Below are 22368 nucleotides of genomic sequence, written 5' to 3'. Positions count from 1 at the left end.
TAAGTATGTTGTTGTTGTTCAGTCACTAAGTCATGTCCAACTCTTTGTGACCTCATGGACTATAGCCCCCCAGTTTCCTCTGTCCATGGGATTTCCCAGAAAAGAATACTAGAATGGGTTGCCATTTCCTTCTCCAGGAGTTCTTCCCAACCCAGGGATCAAATCCATGGCTCCTGTATTGGCAGGCAGACTCTTGACCACTGAGCCGCTAGGGAAGACCTTTTAAAGCCCTTGAGAAATTTTCCCACATGTACTCAAGAGACATATTCACAAATATTCATTGTGACATTGTTAAAATTTTAAAAACTAGAGCAACCAAAATGTTATCAACAGATGAATGGATAAATAAATTGTGGTATATTTATGTGAGGGAATAGAACAGTATAATAGGCAACGGCACCCCACTCCAGTACTCTTGCCTGGAAAATCCCATGGACGGAGGAGCCTGGTGGGCTGCAGTCCATGGGGTCGCTAAGAGTCGGACACCACTGAGCGACTTCACTTTCCCTTTTCACTTTCGTGCATTGGAGAAGGAGATGGCAACCCACTCCAGTGTTCTTGCCTGGAGAATTCCAGGGACAGGGGAGCCTGGTGGGCTGCTGTCTATGGGGTCGCACAGAGTTGGACACCACTGAAGCGACTTAGCAGCAGCAGAACAGTATAATATTAATACTAAATGAAAGGGAGCTAGTTCCAAATTGGCAGGTAAAGATAACATGATTTATTAATTATACAATAAAATTAATATTAACTTTTAGAACTCACAAAATATTACATGCCTTCATGGGCATATATCTATGTTAAAATGTAAACAGAACATACGTATAAAGAATAAATAAAATTCATGATGGTGTTTGCCTTAGACAAGAAGGAAGAGGAGTGTCTGGCAAAATGTACATAGGAGTATCATTGAGATTTCCTTCTTAAAAATGATCTGAAATAAATGATGTATACTGCTAACATTTATTAATTTCAGTGGTAGTATATGTAAGTTTATCATATTTCTCTATATAGTTTCCAATAGGGAAATTATAGTTAGATGATTTTACTACATGTATTAATTTTCGAGTCAATGGGTAAAGAATCTTCCTGCAATACAGGAGAGACAGGAGTCGGGTTCAATCCCTGGGTTGGAAGATTCCCTGGAGGAGAAGATGGCAACTCACTCCAGTATTCTTACCTGGATAATCCTCTGGTGGGCTACAGTCCATAGAGTCGCAAAGAGTTGGATACAACTGAAGTGACTGAGCACTTTACACTTTACACGTACAGTGTATTACACTTACAATTATAATCACATATATTTTTAGCAGTATTAGTGTTGGTATCATATTACTATTTTTAAAAGGTTACAGCAGAACTCTCTCTTTACTGATCATGTTTTTAACTCAATGCCAATAGTTTCCAGCCGAAAAGCATTTCCTCTGATTTCTACAAGTTTCTGGTAATTTTGCCACACTTCCAATCTATTCATCTTTTTTGAGGTTCCAAACACTCATGGCAAGATCCTTATCCTTCCCCTGCATTGGCAGCCTTTGTATTCCTGTCTAGCTGCTTGATTGTAAAGAGGATCTCATGAGATTGCTTATCTCTGTTTACTTGTGTTACCTTTACAAGCCTAAGAGAGAAGGCTGAGGCTTTCCGACTTGTCTCTAAGACCCAGAAACCCATGTTCACTCAGCCCAGGGTAGCCCTTATTCTGAACCCATCGCTCATTCCACCCCAACTCTTGAAATCCGTTCTGGAGCGTAACCTCTGGAAGCCACAATTAATCATCAGCAAATTTCGTTATAACCTCTATCAACTCTTTACAAGTAAGCCTTCATCCTCCTTCCTGAATCGGCATCTGGCCCTCCTCTGATGATATGCATTCCTGCAGAGACTTTTCAAATCATGACTGTCTATCTCTCTCACACATTCTACCGGGCTTTCTTGCTATTCATTTCCATCTCTAGACAGCGACTCCCTCTTCCTGGAAATGCCAGCATATTTAAAACTCATACTTCCTACTTTATTATCCTTACCCTCCTCACTGTAGCTGTTTAGATGCCAGTGGGCTATTCGCTCTTCATTTGCTGGAGATTTCGACTCTTGGACTTCTATGATCCAGAACAGGGCAACATATTAATACATGTCTGGTTTGAGACACCTGATCTATAGTATTTTGTTACAGCAGTCTGAGCAGACTCTTACAGTGGTCATGGGTAACTGGTGGGGAAAGTGTTGCCAGAAAACAAAGTACCACTTATCTCTTTTAGAGGAAAGAGAGTCAGGAAGGAAGACATGATGAGTATTGACCTTATCATGTTAACTCAGAGACTGAGTAGTTCTGAAATAGATGAGTATAAATTTGGATAGTCATTGTGCATTTTACACATTCTGTTTTATTATCAGACTGAGTAAGCAGTTGTCTTAACTTCAGGCACTTGCTGGTTGGGCCTGCAGGTACCATATTATCGCAGAAGGAGTAGGCACAGAGACAACAGGGCCAGCATTGCCACCTGCACTGCTCTGAAACGTGCATGGTGCCATCTACTCAAGTTCCTGAAAACGTCTTGTCCCCAGGTGTCATTAATCTTATATTTTCCTGTGACTTTCTAATGGCTGATTTTCACTGAGCCTGTACTTTATAGATATCTGTTGAGTAAGTGAACAAATGAGCAGATTACATACAAAGTAAAAATTTACCTTCTGTTACTGGTTTTTAAAAATATAATACACATCTTTTAAACATTATATAATCTCTCTTCCTACAATGTAAATCATAAAATTGAAATCCCATCTATCTCTTTAAAGTGAAGCATCTCCTAGCCCAATACTTTTCACTGTCATGGTTATAAAAACTTGTGTTGGAATTTTGGTGGCTTATAATTTCAAGTAATATGAGGTAACAGAAGGAAAGTCTTCTTTGAACAATTTTATCATTTGACTTTTTAATGAAGCAGGAATATTGACCTGATGGCAGAGGAAGAAACTGAGGCTTCAAGAGGATGACTCGCCCCAAATAGCATAGATAGTGAAGAAGAGTATTTAAATTCAGGATTATCTGGCTTAGTTTTCTTTTTTAACAGCTGTCTCCCCAAACCCATCATGTGGAATCTCTTTGAGAATTTTCCTCAGATAGGAAGAAAGGGAAAATCGTGCTCAAATTTTCTCCTGGAAGCATCTGATTCACTCCATGATCTTGTTTAGTTTCCATTTAAAATCAACTTCACCTTTTCTGAGCTCATTTTGTACTCCATTATGCAACATTATCACTTATCTATGTTTTGTTTTATTCTATGTTCATTGATAATTTTGACCCCTCAGATTCTAGACTTTTAAATATAATAAAATACATTATTTATTTCTGATTAAGAAAACAAGTTCATTAAGAAAATTTGGAATACAGAGAAAACACAATCATGAAATCTCTAAAATCATTCATTATTCAACTACCCAGCAATAAAACTATTAACATTTTGGAGTTTTCAACTCTGATTCTATAAATATATTTATAAATTTATATAGACTTTTTTCCTAAAATTGTACTCTAACATACTTTTAATTTTATATCTGTCTTTGCATTTGTTTATGTCATCATGTTATTAAACTCATACCACCATTTTATTTAATTTTCTACCCATATTCATGAAGGAGTAAATCTGGTGTGTGTGTGTCTCTGTGTGCTCATCTATTTCTGTGCAGCAGTATGCTGGAATGGGTTGTGCCAACTTGTGAGGACCACTTGTATGCAGGTCTTCCCGACATTGCTCTCAATGAAGTCATATGTTGTTTAAAAGCAACCAGGAATAGATCATTTGCAAAGAGGAAATTGCTATAGATTGAGAACTTTCTTTTCTCTTAAATTCCAAAGAGCTAGCTTACCGGGTTTAGGTGTACAGGTATGAGAACCTCATAAAATAAAAGCAGATAACTATATTTTGGTGCTCTGGAAATTTTTATATGGCACATACATTGGCTATTTCCTATTGTAGATAAATTGGACTTCTCTCACATATCGCTGGTGGGCATGTAAAGTGGTACAGTCACTCTGGAAAATAGTATAACACTTAAGAATGTTAAAATATTTACCATATGATTCAGCAATCACACCCTTGAGCATTTTCCCCAGAGAAATGAAAACTTACATATCTGCATGGAAACATATACATTAATGTTAGTAGCAACTTATTCATAATAGCTCCAAACTGGAAACAGCTCAAATGCCCTTCAGTAGTGAAGGGTTAAATAAAGTGTAATGCATTCATATTGTGGCATATTACTTAACAATAAAAGGGAATGGTCTATTACTGCACATAAGAACTTGGGTTTCAAGTTCAAGATAATTTCAAGAGAATTATCTTGGATGAAGAGCCGATCTGAAAGTTTAGATGATATTTGATTCTATTATATTTATATGGCATTCTTAAAACACTACCATTGTGGAGATGGAGAACAGATTCAGTTCAGTTCAGTTCATTCACTCAGTTGTGTCTGACTCTCTGCAACCCCAAGGACTGCGGCACGCCAGGCTTCCCTGTCCATCACCATCTAGGAGCTTGATCAACTCATGTCCATCAAGTTGGTGATGCCCTCCAACCATCTTATCCTCTATCGTCCCCTTCTCCTCCTGCCTTCAATCTTTCCCAGCAACAGGGTCTTTTCCAATGAGTCAGCTCTTAGAAAAGAGAACAGATTAGTGGTTCAAATTAGTTTAGTTTAGTTTTGTTTTTTTTAAGCAACCTGTTACATTTACAGAGACTTTTTATGAATTTGGTTATTAACTATATAGTTTGCTCAGGCTGCCATAAGAAAATCAGTTCAGTTCAGTTCAGTTGCTCAGTCATGTCAGACTCTTTCCGACCCCATGGACTGCAGCACGCCAGGCTTCCCTGTTCATCACCAATTCTTGGAGCTTGCTCAAACTCATGTCCATTGAGTCAGTGATGCTGTCCAACTATCTTATCTTCTGTCGTCCCCTTCTCCTCCTGCACTCAATCGTTCCCAGCATCAGGGTCTTTTCCAGCTGAAGAAGATTCAGTTCTTCCCATCAGGTGGCCAAAGTATTGGAGTTTCAGCTTCAGCATCAGTCCTTCCAATGAATATTCAGGACTGATTTCCTTTAGGATGGACTCATCTGATTTCCTTGGAGTCCAAGTGACTCTCAAGAGTCTTCTTTAGCACCACAATTCAAAAGCATCAGTTGTTTGGAGCTCAACTTTCTTTATAGTCCAAATCTCACACCCATACATGACTACTAGAAAAACCATAGCTTTAACTAGATGGACCTTTGTTGGCAAAACAATGCCTCTGCTTTTTAATATGCTGTCTAGGTTGGTCATAGCTGTTCTTCCAAGGAGCAAGTGTCTTTAAATTTTATGGCTGTAGCCACCATCTGCAGTGATTTTGGAGCCCCCCAAAATAAAGTCTGTCACTGTTTCCATTCTTTCCCCATCTATTTGAAATGAAGTGATGGAACTGGATACCATGATCTTAGTTTTCTGAATGTTGAGCTTTAAGCCAACTTTTTCACTCTCCTCTTTCACTTTCATCAAGAGGCTGTTTAGTCCCTCTTCACTTTCTGCCATAAGGGTGGTATCATCTGTGTATCCAGGTTATTGGCATTTCTCCCAGCAATCTTAATCGCTTGTTCTTCATCCAGCCCTGCATTTGTCATGATGTATTCTGCATAGAATGGAGACTTCCTGGTAGCTCAGACGGTAAAGCATCTGTCTACAATGCGGGAGACCTGGGTTCGATCCCTGGGTCGGGAATATCCACTGGAGAAGGAAATGGCAATCCACTCCAATACTATTGCCTGGAAAACCCCGTGGACAGAGTAGCCTGCTAGGCTACAGTCCATTGGATCGCAAAGAGTCAGACATGACTGAGTGACTTCACTCATTCATTCATTCATTCATTCTGCATAAAAGTTAAATAAGCAGAGTGGCAATGTACAGCCTTGATGTACACCTTTCCCGATTTAGAACCAAGTTCTAAATCTTTGTTCCATGTCTAGTTCTAACTCTTCTTGACCTGCATACAGATTTCTCAGGAGGCAGATAAGGTGGTCTGGTATTCCCATCTCCTTAAGAATTTTCCACAGTTTGTTGTGATCCACGTAGTCAAAAGCTTTGGCATAGTCAATGAAGCAGAGATAGACGTTTTTCTGGAACTCTTTTGCTTTTTCAATGATCCAGCAGATGTTGGTAATTTCATCTCTGGTTTCTCTGCCTTTTCTAAATCCAGTTTGAACATCTGGCAGTTCATGGTTCATGTACAGTTGAAGCCTGGCTTGGAGAATTTTGAGCATTACTTTACTAGCATGTGAGATGAGTGCAATTGTGTAGTAGTTTAAACATTCTTTGGCATTGCCTTTGTTTGGGATTGGAATGAAAACTGACCTTTTCCAGTCCTGTGGCCACTGCTGAGTTTTCCAAATTTGCTGGCATATTGAGTATAGCACTTTAACAGCACCATCTTTTAGAACTGAAATAGCTCAGCTGGAATTCCATTACCCTCTCTAGCTTTGTTCATAGTGATGCTTCCTAAGGCCCACTTCACCAGGATGTCTGACTTTAGGTGACTAATCACACCATTGTGGTTATCTGGGCATGAAGATTTTTTTGTACAGTTCTTCTGTGTATTCTTGCCACCTCTTTTTATTATCTTCTGCTTCTGTTAAGTCCATACCATTACTGTCCTTTATTGTGCCCATCTTTGCATGAAATGTTCCCTTGGTATCTCTAAATTTCTTGGAGAGATCTCTAGTCTTTTCCATTCTATTGTTTTTTTCTATTTCTTTGAACTGATCACTGAGGAAGGCTTTCTTATCTCTCCTTGCTATTCTTTGGAACTCTGCATTCAAATGACCATCCCTGCCTCCTGTACAATTTCATGGACCTCCGTCCATAGTTCTTCAGGCACTCTGTTTATCAGATATAATTCCTTGAATATATTTGTCACTTCCACTGTATAACCATAAGGGATTTGATTTAGGTCATACCTGAATGGTCTTGAGAGTCCCTTGGACTGCAAGGAGATCCAACAAGTCCATTCTGCAGGAGATCAACCCTGGGATTTCTTTGGAAGGAATGATGCTAAAGCTGAAACTCCAGTACTTTGGCCACCTCATGAGAAGAGTTGACTCATTGGAAAAAACTCTCATGCTGGAAGGGATTGGGGGCAGGAGGAGAAGGGGATGACCGAGGATGAGATGGCTGGATGGCATCACAGACTCAATGGACGTGAGTTTGAGTGAACTCCGGGAGATGGTGATGAACAGGGAGGCCTGGCGTGCTGCGATTCATGGGGTTGCAAAGAGTCAGACACGACTGAGTGACTGAACTGAACTGAACTGAACTGAACTGAATGGTCTGGTGGTTTTCTGTACTTTAATTTAAGTCTGAATTTGGCAATAAGGAGTTCATGATCTGAGCCACAGTCAGCTCCCGGTCTTGTTTTTGCTTACTGTTTAGAGCTTCTCCATCTTTGGCTTCAAAGAATATAATCAATCTGATTTCAGTATAGATGATCTGGTGATGTCCATGTGTAGCATCTTCTCTTGTGTTGTTGGAAGAGGGTGTTTGCTATGACCAGTGTGTTCTCTTGGCAAAACTCTGTTAGCTTTTGTCCTGATTCATTTTGTACTCCAAGGCCAAATTTGCCTGTTACTCCACATATCTCTTGACTTCCTGCTTTCGCATTCTAGTCCCCTATAATGAAAAAGACCTCTTTTTTGGGGTGTTAGTTCTAAGGTCTTGTAGGTCTTGTAGGCCTTCATAGAACCGTTCAACTTTAGCTTCTTCAGCATTACTAGTGGGGGCATAGACTTGGATTACTGTGATATTGAATGGTTTGCCTTGGAAACGAACAGAGATCATTCTGCCATTTTTGAGACTGCACCCAAATACTGCATTTTGAACTCTTAGGTTGACTCTGAGGGCTACTCCATTTCTTCTTAGGGATTCTTGCCCACAGTAGTAGATATAATGGTCATCTGATTTAAATTCACCCATTTGAGTCCGTTTTAGTTCACTGATTCCTAAAATGTTGATGTTCATTCTTGCCATCTCCTGTTTCACCATTTCCAATTTCCCTTGATTCATGGGCCTAACATTACAGGTTCCTAGGCAATATTGTCCTTTACAACATTGGACTTTACTTCCATCACCAGTCACATCCACAACTGGGTGTTGTTTTCTCTTTGGTTTCATCTCTTCATTCTTTCTGGAGTTATTTCTCCACTCCTCCGGTAGCATATTGGGCACCTACCAACCTGAGGAGTTCATCTTTCAGTGTCCTATCTTTTTGCCTTTTCATACTGTTCATGGGGTTCTCAAGGCAAGAATACTGAAGGTTTGTCATTCTCTTTTATCAGAAGTGGACCACATTCTGTCAGAACTCTCCACCATGACCTGTCCATCTTGGGTGGCCCTACATGACATGGCTGATAGTTTCACTGAGTTAGACAAGGCCGTGGTCCACGTGATTAGTCTGATTAGTTTTCTGTGGTAAGAAAATACCACACATTAATTGGCTTAAATAACAGAAATTCATTTTTCTCACAATTCTGGAGGCTGGAAGTTCAAGATCAAGGTGTCGGCAGGTGAGCTTTCTTCACAGGCCTCTTTCCTTGGTGTGCAGATGGCACCTTCTGTGTCCTCACCTGATCTTTCTTCTGTGTATGTGTGTGCCTTATGTCTCTCTGAGTCCGAATTTTCCTTTTCTTATAAAGGACATCAGTCAGATTGAATTGGGATCCACTCTTAGGGCCTCATTTTACTTAGTCACTTCTGAAAGAACCAAGCTCCAAAACAGTCACATTCTGAGGTACTGAAGCTGATAATTTTAACATATGAATTTGGGAGGGAGGGGACACCATTCAGTCCATAACAGTAATAAAACCATAAAGTGAGCTTTTTCATTTCTATTTTTCCCATTTTGCATATAAGAAAATCCTTAAATTCTCTCTTTAAGAAAAAGTTCATATTTGTGCTATTTTTCTTATCTCCTCAGAGAGACCAAGAATTCAAGATTACAAATGAAGTTATAGCCAGCACTGGAGAAGTTTATCCTTCTCTTGAGCCAACCACCCTCTTTTCAGAGAAGCTATCCCTCACCCAAGAAGTTATCTAGATACCCTCACCACACTGTTAGGCAAGCCCCCCACCCAGCTGCCTGACACTCATACTCTCTCTCATCAGTGTCGTGGGGTCCAGTGTAAAACCTCTGCCTCTCTGAGAGGTCATTTTCTTTTCCTTGTTCAACGGAATGCAGTTAGTTATACCTGTTGACAGAGGAATATTTTTCAACAAACAAAATTGTGGGCTGTCTATAGTGTGCATCTCTTTTCATTAGGTCTTGATCACATTCTCTACTTAGGAGCTGATGTACACAATTTCCAGTTCAGCCCTCCATCCTTCACTTGGAAATGCATGCTTCTTTTGTCTTTAGCAATTTTTGTTAGAATTATACTTCCTAGGGTGACATGGACACCATCTGCCCCTTCTACCCTTAAGCTCACAATTCCTACTGACTCACTTGTCTAGAAATTGATACCTTTGTATGTACATTAATAAATAATGATTAGGTAAAATGAAAAGGCAAATATTAATTCTGTTCCCCTTACAAGTGTGCACTTATAATTTTATTATTATCTCTTAACATTGTATATTATTCAATAGTCTCTTAAAGGTGTATATTTGTAAGAATATCTCTAGTGAAAATAATTTTTAAAAATTTCAGGTCATTTATTATCATGCAGTTTCCTTATAAATTCATATTCATACATCAATAAACAATTTTAAGTATTTACTACATGTCTATCATTTTCTAAGTACCAACAGGTGCTGACTATATGAATAGAAATATCTTTTAATATCCTTTGTCCACAATGTAGTTGGCATAGCTTGTATTCAATGACATGATTTATAGTTAGAAAGGAAAGTTGTTAAGCACTTAAGAAACATTCTTAATTGACAAATTATTTTGACTTGTCTTCATCTCATTTTAATATCAGTGGAAGATATGTTTTTGCACTGAGATTTATACAGGCATATATACAATGTGAACAATTTTTTATGCCCCTTCTGTGAAAAAATGTAAATGCTACTGTTCTCAGTTCAAGTTTTCAAGGCGTTTAACTTTATGGTCATTCCATGTTATAGAAACACAAGACATGCCAAGTTTACTATTTATAGGATCGTAGTTTAGTTCAAATTCTTTTCCGTTTCTTTAATTGGCAAAACGGAAATTTCTTTTCCATCTCTATCACCAGCAACTAGTTGATTTTAATGAACCATAATCATTTAGCAAGAGCAAGCATTTAGATATTATACTTAAAGTTTTAGAGCAAAATACAAACTTAAAATAGGTGTAAAAGTGTTAGTTGCTCAGTCGTGTCTGACTCTTTGCAACCCCACGAACTGTAGCCCACTAGACTCCTTTGTCCATGGAATTATCCAGGCAAGAATACTGGAGTGGGTAACCATTACTTTCTCTAGAGGATCTTCCTAACCCAGGGATCAAACCCAGGTCTCCTGCACTGAGGCAGATTCTTTACCATCTGAGCCACCATAATAAGTACTAGTTAATTAAAAAAAAAAAAAATATATATATATATATATATATACATAAGCTTGGAGTTAGAACCATCCATCTGTTATATAAATTGTATTTTTTAAACTGTGACTGTTTTTCTCTTGGTATTTACTATTGATGGTATGATCATCTTGGTCTGAAATGAGGTGTCTTTCCTACATAAAAAAAATTATATAAGGATTATTAACGTTATATTAGGATTACATATATATAGAAATGCTCTGTGGTCTAGAACATATTGTTCCATGTTTACTCCAATTTGAGATTCTCTGAGAACCTGCATTCCTTAAGGTTTGTAACTATAACAACAAATGTAAGGCCAATCCAAACAACAGATTACCAAGAGACAAATATCGTACATTGTCATCAAATGTCAGCTTTAACCCAGGGCAACAGTAGAAGCTGTGACTGGAGCTTAATTAAGACATTTGAGGTCAATGTTCCATTGTTCTTGTTTAAGAAACAATGGCATACTGAAACACAGCAGATTTTTCTCCCATTTCCTTTCCATTCTCTCTGCTTCTTTGACCTAAAGTATTAGCATTTCTTCTTTCCTTTATCTTTGCTTACATTATTACAAGCCAAGAATTAACTTATGATTCTTCCAGTGCTATTTTCTATTTGTCAATCTTACATTTAAAGCATAAAGATTCTAGGATGTAATAAGAATCATGTCAAAATGATTTGGCATTTAACTAGTTTATCAAATATATATCAAATACTCTTTTTAATGGTTAAATAGGCGTAAATAAGGTCAAACTGTCTGACCCTAGGAAAAGGAGGTAGACAAACCTAACATTTTAAAAAATAAATGAAGCAGTATGGAATCTGTGTTTTAGACTATTCCAATCAATATTTATCCATGAAAAAATCACAGTAGATTTTTTAAAAAATTATGATGAAGTTGCCATAAATACTTTTAGAAGAGATAATTTAAAGGATGATTAAAATTCTTCCCCCAAATGCATTGTTTCAAAGGATCTTTTTCTTAAGACCATGACTTGAAACTAATATAAAGTCATCTCTTCATATCTGTGGATTCAGAACCCACATATACTGATGGTCACCTCATATGAGGGACATGATCATCCCTGGATTCTGGTTTCCATGGAGATCCTGGAATCAACACCTATGGGATATTGAGGGGCGGACATATAATTTTCCCCTGGCCCCTGTGGGCAAAGTGTGCCCCTATCAATTTCTTGTTTTATATTGTCATTTTGGAATAGATTTTTTTCTCAAATGAATTCTTAAAATATTTATTATACTGCAGTTCATCTTTTAATAGATATATAAACTGGCATTAACAGATACATTCATAGATGATTAATATCTTCATGTTCAGGTGTTCCCACTTCAGTGAATCTGAAATATTTACTCAGCAGTAAAGAGCTAGTTCTTGTTCAATGATGAAAAGATATGAACGAAAAACAAATGTCTTCTCTTTATTTGCAGTTGATGCCATTGGGTTGAATTTAAATTAGATAACATTTTAAGAAATGCATGATATAAAGATTGTCTTGTATTTGAATGGAAATGTTTGTGAATATGCATCATATCTTGTCAAGTGCTAGTGAATATAAAATATTTTTTCTAAAATTGGCTGTCTATGTTTGTGGGTTCTGCATTTTGATCCTTGGTTGGTTGGGGAATCAGAACCTGCAGACGCAGAGGATGGGCTGTACTACCCCTTCTAATATCAGGGATTTGTGTATCTGCAAACTTTGGTATTCTTGGTTTTCCTTGAGATAATCCCCTGAGGATACCAAGGGATGGCTATACTTTAAAAGGCTAAAAGTCACACAAACAAGCAATTTGGAAAGCATATATGAATTCTAGAAATGCAAAAAGAAGAACTTTCCAAGTATTTCCAAGTATCTTGCCATGAGGTAGCCTTCAGTCTGGGATCTTTATCTGTGTTTTACTTTCATGCATTTCTTTATCTAAAAGAAGTTAAGTATTGAGCTTTTACTTAGAAGATAATTTTGATAAAAGAGTTTATTTAATGAATGATCTTGTGTGTGCATGCTCAGTCTTGTCCAGCTCTTTGATCTTGTGGACCCGCCAGGCTCCTCTGTCCATGGGATTTTTCAGGCAAGAATACTGGAGAGGGTTGCCATTTTCTCCTCCAAGATGATCTTCAGGACCAAGGAATTGAGCTTGTGGCTCCTGCATTGACAGGCAGATTCTTTACCACTGAGCCACCTGGGAAACCCATGAAGAACAAGAGTGGGCAGGACTTTAATTTTCATAATGGTGGTATTGTTTTAATCTCCTTTCTCTCTCCTCTCAGTGTATATAAGCAAATATAGAATAAAATGGACTAACCAAAATTCTCAGGTAATGGGCCACTTTTCTATATTTTCCAAATATAATAGCATACCATTTAAAATTCTGATTACTATATAGCTGTCTTATAAATCCATTAACTTTTCCTTATATGTAGTTAATAGTAAACAAAAGCAAAAATTATCAAAGGAATTATTCTCCTATTGGAGCTACCTATGAATGGAGTGACAGATTTTATTTTCTTGGGCTCCAAAATCACTGTGGACAGTTACTGTAGCCATGAAATTAAAAGGTGCTTGTTCCTTGGAAGAAAAGCAATGAGAAACCTAGACAGTTAAAAAGCAGAGACATTGCTTTGCCTACCAAAGTCCATATAGTCAAAGCTATGGTTTTTCCAGTAGTCATGCACGAATGTGAGAGCTGGACAACAAAAAAAGGCTGAGGGTCGAAGAATTGATGCCTTCAAACTGTGGTGTTGGAGTAGACTCTTGAGAGTCCCTTGGACTGCAAGGAGATCAAACCAATCAATTCTAAAGGAAATCAATCCTGAATGTTCACTGGAAGAACTGATGCTGAAGTTGAAGCTCCAATACTTTGGCCACTTGATGCGAAGAGTTGACTCATTGTAAAAGACCTTGATGCTCGGAAAGATTGAAGGCAGGAGGAGAAGGGGACAACAGAGGATGAGATAGTTGGATGGCATCACTGACTCAATGGACATGAGTTTGAGCAAACTCCTAGAGATGGTGACGAACAGGGAAGCCTGGCATGCCGCAGTCCACAGGGTGGCAAAGAGTAGGACATGACTTTAATGTCCTGGTTTGTGACAATTTTAAAATAATCAGTTAACTTATTTTTAAATGAATTCAGAAGCCCTTTTTGATAGTGTTGGAATTCAATAATGCTAACATTAGTTTTTTAAACTGGATTTAAATCTCTTTTAAAATAGAATGGCAAACCCCAATAGCTTAATGAAAATAAACTTGGATGCAACTTTTAGCCTTCTGGTGGAAATCTGCCAAAAAAGCTTTCACTAGATAACAATCACTGTAATTATAATAGCAACTGGCAAAGGTTTAAACATGACCTCCACACACATCCTTTCAGAAATCACAGTGCTCTTAAACAATAACATGGTCAATGACACGGTTATGGGTATGAATGTGAGAAGCCCAGGTGACAAGGATGGGGAAAGCAGAGGGCCCAGACAAAGACCAGACCACCAAACATGCTGGGATAATTGAAACGATTCATTTTGTCCTTGAATTGACAAGGTTATTTTAAATTTGACATTTTGCCACCTTTTTATTTTGCTTATAATTCTAGAAAGCTTTTCCATGAGTTTCATGAATTGGTATAATTTATTGGGGGCATTAATAGTGTTTTGATAAAGTAGCTTCTTCTTTTGTATATCTTTGATTTACATTATTCCACACTAGTGAGCAATTAGAAGTATTTTAAAAGAAAGTTTACAATTTAAGAAGCAGATACTTTATTAACCCAATATATAGGTATAATTATTTTTGTACTAAATTTGACTCATATTCACTGTATGTGATTCACATACATACATATATAATGTATATATATGTGTCATACACATGTACGTATACATATAGATATGTACATATACACATACGCCACACATATATATACATATATATATATATGTTTTAGTATAACCAAACATTTGCTTTATTTGAGAACTGAAATACAGAGAGTGAATAATTCGACATTAAAATTAAATTAGTAGAACACAAATATGCAAAGCCCATAACCAGAATTCCAGTAATTGTAATTGTTAAAGTGTTTGTTATTTGTTCAAGACTTCAAAATTGAATCATTGATGTTTCTGGAAGCAAACACAGTTTTACTGTGGTCCAGAATAGTGTCCTGAATTATGCTTCAGTAATCAGATAGTCTCTGTTATGTCTCAAAAAATCCCTAGAGGGATAAATGTGTTCCAAATGTTGCTGTGGGCTTTCCTGGTAGCTCAGGTGGTAAAGAATCCACCTGCAATACAGAAGACCCTGGTTCAATTCCTGGGTTGGGAAATTCCCTGGAAAAGGGATAAGCTATGCAATCCAGTATTTTGGGGCGTCCCTGGTAGCTCAGACAGTCAAGAATTCAATGCAATGCAGAAGACCTGGGTTCAAAGCCTGGGTTCGGAAGATCCCTTGGAGGAGAGCATGGCAACCCACTCCAGTATTCTTGCCTAGAGAATCCCTGTGGACAGAGGAGCCTGGCAGACTACTGTTCAGTCAGTTCAGTTCAGTTGTTCAGTCCTGTCTGACTTTGCGACACCATGGACTGCAGCAAGCCAGGCTTCCCTGTCCATTACCAATTCTCAGAGCTTGCTCAAACTCATGTCCATCAAGTTGGTGATGCCATCCAACCATCTTATCCTCTGTCTTCCCCGTCTCCTGCCTTCAGTCTTTCCTGGCATCAGGGTCTTTTTCAATGAATCAGTTCATGTGGCCGAAGTACTGGAGTTTCAGCTTCAGCATCAGTCCTTCCAATGAATATTCAGGACCGATTTCCTTTAGGATTGACTGGTTTGATCTCCTTGCAGTCCAAGGGACTCTCAAGAGTCTTCTCTAACACCACAGTTCAAAAGGATCAGTTTTTCAGCACTCAGCTTTCTTTATAGTCCACCTCTCACATCCATACATGACTACTGGAAAAACTATAGCTTCAACTAGACAGACCTTTGCTGTTAAAGTAATAATGTCTCTGCTTTATAATATGCTGTCTAGGTTGGTCATAGCTTTTCTTCCAAGGAGCAAGTATCTTTTAATTTCATGGCTGCTGTCACTATCTACAGTGATTTTGGAGCTCAGAAAAGAAAATCTCTCACTGTTTCTATTGTTTCCCCATCTATTTGCCATGAAGTGATGGTAAATGCCTTCAGTTGAGCAATCAAATTGCTAAAAAAATAAAATGCCTAGTTAATATGGCCAAGACTACTTTTTTGATGCCCAGGTGAAATAAATAAAAAATATCAAAAAATCAACCTTTTTAAAAGAACATGTAATTGAATTTCACCTTTTAGATTTTTAGTAATCAAAGAATTGTTTCATTCTACAACTTGTTACCTCATTAACAATTTTCTACTTTTATGTCTTTTCACATTCCATGAGCTATCTTCAAATACAGCCTTATTTTTTCTAACATTTATACTTACCAGTTTAGTTTTAGAATGTTTTACGCAAAAATGTCTCTCCAATGAATTTTACCCCATTCTGATTACTCATTTCATTTAGCACTTACTTTCCATATTATGTTACAAACATTAATTTTTTAATCTGCTCTTAGAATTAGGGCATCTTTAAAAAAAAAGAATTACGGCATCTTTTGGATTATCAAAGAATTGTTCTATTATTTGATATAATTTAAAACTCATATACTTATAATGATTTGGTATTATAAGCTAAAGATACCATATTTACCAGCAAAATAGTTTCTTTCCCTTAAAAATGTTAAAAACAATTTCTATTCTAACAGTTAAATTTTTTGATGATATTCAGCTTTTAGAGAATTTAAGAGTAATCATTTTTAATGTAGAAGTCCTTTTTAAACTTCAAAACAAAGAACTAATTCTGAAAATTGAGTTTAAACATAAAATTTGGAGCACAAATAGTTCAGATTTTTGTTTTGTTTTGTTTTTTTCTGAGAATATCTCAAACTGCTTTTCATTCACATTGATACGTTTGCATGTGCTTGCAGATAAAGCCAGAGTTAGAGCTTAAACAAAAAGGGAAGCCTTAAACAAGAGCAACAAAGGCTTCCAATAGGCTTTCCTAGGTATATACGTTAGTCGCTCAGTACTCAGACTAATCTTAGTTGAACAGTTTCTCAACAAGGGCAGTATCGCCCCCTAGGGGATATTTTGGAAATTTGTGGGTATTATTTTTAATTGTCCCCATGATTGGAGTGGTACCACTTAACAATTAACGTGAGAGTGAAAGTTGCTCAGTCGTGTTCGACACTTTGCGACCCAGTGGACTATATAGTCCATGGAATTCTCCAGGCGGGAATACTGGAGTGGGTAGCCTTTTCCTTCTCCAGGGGATCTTCCCAACGCAGGAATCCAACCCAGGTCTCCCGCATTAAGGGCAGATTCTTTACCAGATGAGCCTTAAGTTCAGTCAGTCACACAGTTCAGTTCAGTTCAGTTCAGTTCAGTTCAGTTCAGTCGCTCAGTCGTGTCCGACTCTTTGCGACCCCATGAATCGCAGCACGCCAGGCCTCCCTGTCCATCACCAACTCCCGGAAATCACTCAGACTCACGTCCATCGAGTCAGTGATGCCATCCAGCCATCTCATCCTCGGTCATCCCGTTCTCCTCCTGCCTCTAATCCCTCCCAGCATTAGAGTCTTTTCCAATGAGTCAACTCTTTGCATGAGGTGGCCAAAGTATTGGAGTTTCAGCTTTAGCATCATTCCTTCCAAAGAAATCCCAGGGCTGATCTTCAGAATGGACTGGTTGGATCTCCTTGCAGGCCAAGCGACTCTCAAGAGTCTTCTCCAACACCACAGTTCAAAAGCATCAATTCTTAGGTGCTCAGCCTTCTTCACAGTCCAACTCTCACATCCATACATGACCACTGGAAAAACCATAGCCTTGACTAGATGGACCTTTGTTGGCAAAGTAATGTTTCTGCTTTTTAATATGCTATCTAGGTTGACCATAACTTTTCTTCCAAGGAGTAAGCGTCTTTTAATTTCATGGCTACAGTCACCATCTGCAGTGATTTTGGAGACCAGAAAAATAAAGTCTGGCACTGTTTCCACTGTTTCCCCATCTATTTCCCATGAACCAATTAATGGAAGAGTGCTAAAGCTGCTTGATATCCTGCAATGAATGGTACAGTGCCCCCAAAACTTTTTTATCACACACCAACATACAAACTTGGAATGTCCTACCGAACTTTAATATAGATGAAAAATCTGCTCTTACTCCAGTATTCTTGCCTGGAGAATCCCAGGGACAGAGGAGCGTAATGGGCTGCCGTCTATGGGATGGCACAGAGTCGGACACGACTGAAGCGACTTAGCAGCAGCAGCAGCAGCAGCTTGTCTCTATTTTTTAAAAAGTTTTTATTTTATATTGGAGTAGAGCCGATTAATAATATTTTGATAATTTCAGGTGAACAATGCAGAGACTCAGTCATACGTATACATGTATCCATTATCTCTATTTTGCAAATAAATACAAAGGTTTTCTGTCTACCTTTGCATTTAAAGTAGAAATTTAATTAATGATAAATTTTCTAGGAACGGGAACTACCATTTAAGTTGAAGGAAGATTGTAGCATCCTTTGTTCGTAAATTTACCAGCCATTATTCAACATTTTAGAAAAATCACATCACTAACCACACTACTGCTCTGTTTGTGAGCTGCAATAAGACACTCCAGTCTCAGTCTTCCCTTGCAGTCATCACATTCTGATGATTCTATTCATCATGGTAAGCTTCTAATGCTTCATCGCGTCCTCTAGTGTTGCTGTGTCTGAACAGCACAGGTTCTGTAATCTAGTATGCTATATTACACTATATTGTACTATATTACAAATAATTGGCCTTATTTTTTCCCTTTATATTACTCCAGCAGCAGCAGCATGTAGGTTATAATTGCTTATAAATTTCATTTCAGGAGAGTAAAGCAAGCACTATAAAATATTTGTTATAGAAGCAGGACTTTGGATCTGATGGGGTTGAGAACCACTAGGTAGGATGGAATGGCAGGGTTGAACTTCCCTTGGAGCTTCTAAGGTCAGTATTTCGTCTGCTCATGTATTCCTTTTCTAATAATATGATAATCTGGGAAGCTTGGGTTTCATGTGGTAGCTAAAGTGTATAGGAAAGTAAGACATGATAAAGTTAATCCTGGTGGTATCTATGGGGCACACAGATATAAATATAGAGACTTACAGGGTTGGTCTTTTGGTGGGTTTGCAGTGGTGAGCCTGACAGTATTGAGAAGGGGTGTATTGATAGGAATAACAACGTATTGTCTAGGTTTCCTATGCAAACCTTTTGAGGTGTGTAAGAAATAGAGTGAAAGGGCCATAAAAGTGATATCTGATGTCTCTTCTGTCATTCTGTCAATGCTTTACATTCTCTATGATTTCCTATTACTGTCTGTTTATAGCTCTCTGTGTATTATCCATCCAGCTGCCTGAATAGTTATGCTATTATTTTTGCCAGCAGTAGTCTCAATGCAAAATCTTTTTCTAGTTACATCGTCTACATTTTAAGATCTGCATTTTGGTGTTATATGACTGGAACAAACCTTCAAAAGCCTTTTAAAAGAGCATGTGGGTAGTCCACTTTCACAGCACTCATACAGAAGACTATCTGTTCTTTTACTTAGGAAAGACAACTTGGGTACAAATACATTCTCAAGATGCAAACCTTGAAATTGTATATAGATGCATCTCCTTTGACTTAAGAAGTGTATTTATATTTTGGGAAAAGAGAATGGGTGTTTTACCACTTAATGGTTGATTCTAATTTTTTTGTTTGTTTTGTTTTTACCTTAAATACTTTTGATCAGATGTACCAGGATGCTTTTTGGTGAAATTGTCTAGAATGTACTTAGCCTTTATGATATTCATTTTTTTAACTTCAGAAAAATCTGTTTGAGTTATATTTTCCTCTTCCTTTCCTATTGTTCAAAAGGTCTTCTTTTTACTTACCAATAATGCTTAAGTTACACTCATTTTCTGTTTTTATTATTATTTATATGCTTTTATACTAATATGTTTTCTTTCATTAATTTTATCTTTACCCTTTGCATTCTAGGAGAGCTCTTCAGATCTATTATTTTACTGTATACTGTCAATTCTAACCTGTAATGCTTCTGATATAGGCTTTGAAATCCTTCTATTGTTCTTTTATTTACCTTGTAATTCTTCTTTATGTCTCTTACATACCTTTATAACTAATTTTCTTATCCATGTAGCTCAGCCTTCCCCTTGGGGATTTCTATTCTTGTTTAATAAACACTTCCTTGATTCTTCATTCAGTCCAATTCAGTTCAGTCGCTCAGTTGTGTCCGACTCTTTGCGACCCCATGAATTGCAGCATGCCAGGCCTCCCTGTTCATCACCAACTCCCGGAGTTCACTCAAACTCACATCCATCGAGTCAGTGATGCCATCCAGCCATCTCATCCTCTGTCGTCCCCTTCTCCTCCTAACCCCAACCCCTCCCAGCATCAGAGTCTTTTCCAATGAGTCAACTCTTCACATGAGGTGGCCAAAGTACTGGAGTTTCAGCTTTAGCATCATTCCTTCCCAAGAACACCCAGGACTGATCTTTAGAATGGACTGGTTGGATCTCCTTGCAGTCCAAGGGACTCTCAAGAGTCTTCTCCAACACCACAGTTCAGAAGCATCAATTCTTCAGTGCTCAGCTTTCTTCACAGTCCAACACTCACATCCATACATGACTACTGGAAAAATCATAGCTTTGACTAGACGGACCTTTGTTGGTAAAGCAATGTCTCTGCTTTTGAATATGCTATCTAGGTTGGTCATAACTTTCCTTCCAAGGAGTACACATCTTTTAATTTCATGGTTGCAATCACCATCTGCAGTGATTCTTCATTAGTGAGAATCAATACATTTTCTAAATTTTATTTCAATCTTTGGAATAATTATTTCCTGGGAACTTCTCTTTCTCTAACATTTGATTTTGTTTTCATTTCCTTATTTGTGGGTAATTTCCTTTGCCCTTTTTATTTCTCTGTTGTATCTTTTAATTTTCCTCATCAGCAGTGGATTCAGCATAGTGTTATTTTGATAAATTCATAGATGTAAGCAGTTTCTGTTTCAATTCCTGGTGTTTGCAAGGCTTTCTTTTACTACTTGAAATCATTCCTTATATATGTGTCCTGGTCCTGTGATACCATGAGGGCACATACATGAAAATCTCACCCTCAGTGTGTACCACTTACAGAGCAGCCTCTTGGGCGGCAGTGTAGCACTTCAATTACCATGTGATTCCTGCCCAGCTATTTCCTGGAAAGAGAAAGACTGATGTACAAATGATGAACAGCTCTCAACTGCCCACAAAAAACTCCTTCTGGCCATAAAAGAATGGCTGCCAGGTTTCCCGTTTAGAACAGCCCCTTTTCTTATTTAAGAGCCAGACATTGCAAAGGGATGGTAAAGAGTGTATTTACCTGGCCAAGTTTTCTCTGTTCTGGATATAAAGTAGGAATGGAAGAGTATGTGGATTTTCATTCCTATTTAATCTGGTTGTGATTAATTTAAAAAAAAAATCCTACCACCTTCTGACAATAACTTTAATGTCACTCAATTTTCAGTGTAGGGAATTTGCATTTTCTATGTTTTTGTAGAAAAAATGTGCTTTTGAAGGCAAAGAGAAGAGGATATGATAGTAACATGCTGGAAATTGTGAGGGCCTGGATGTGGGCCATAGCTGCCCACATTTCACCATTGAAGATGGCAGGCAAAATTTATATTTTCACACGCAAACTTCAAGGTCTATGAGACACCAGGAAAAAGTGTTTATTAGACACTTTGAGCTGTAGAACTGCACTGGAAGTGATGCTGACGCTGGAGTTATAGAATCAGGAGTCTTAGTATATATGTGACAGTTCAAGCTATAACGCTAGGGGCAAAAGCCTGGGGAATACAAATCTTTAACACCTCAAAAATCTTTGGGAAAAAGAAGCAAGAATAAGTAGAAAAGGAAACTCTGGAAAGAACATATTTTCAACAAAGTTGAAAGCTGAAGAGAGGTTAAACAGGATGAGCCCAAGAGATCTGACCCTTTAGAAATCTCCGTATGTTTTAGAGACAAGTTTAAAAGGAGTCATGGACACAGAATCCGTAAAGCAGTGAATTGATGAGAGGATGAAAAGTGAGGTCATGACTGTTAAATGTACTTGGAAGAAATCTGTCTTTAAGGAGGGGGATAATAGGATAAAAGTTTACAGAGAAGAGGCTTTTATAGAAACAGAAAGAACTTACAAAGAAGGCTCAGTCTACACTCGGGTGTGTTAGTTGCTTAGTCGTGTCCAGCTCTTTGTGACCCCATGAACTGTAGCCCACCAGGCTCCTCTGTCCATGTAATTCTCCAGGCAAGAGTACTGGAGTGGGTTGCCATTCCCTTCAGTCTACAGTTAAACTCATTCACACAGTTGAACAGCAGGACTTTGTTCTTTAAGCCTATTGTTCCTGTGGGAAGAAACAAACCTTAGGAAGAATTGATTTGTCTGTCATACGGAGTCTTGAAATGTTTCTGTTATTTAACAATTTAAGTTAAGAGATGTCTAACAATGGAATAATAATACTTGGCAACATAAGCTGGGCTGTCTACATGGGAATTCAGGCTCTTTGCCATACCAGCAGTATGACCTTGGAGAAGTTACTTAATCTATCTCATCCTCTCCATGCTGCAATTCCTCATCTGTGGAAAGAGGAAAATAATTCTATCTAATTCATAGGTTTGTTAGGTAGGT

This window comes from Oryx dammah, unplaced genomic scaffold (assembly GCF_014754425.2).
Source record: "Oryx dammah isolate SB20612 unplaced genomic scaffold, SCBI_Odam_1.1 HiC_scaffold_18, whole genome shotgun sequence".
NCBI lineage: Eukaryota > Metazoa > Chordata > Mammalia > Artiodactyla > Bovidae > Oryx > Oryx dammah.
The sequence above is the reverse complement of the archived record's forward strand: the minus strand, read 5'-3'. Positions refer to the sequence as shown.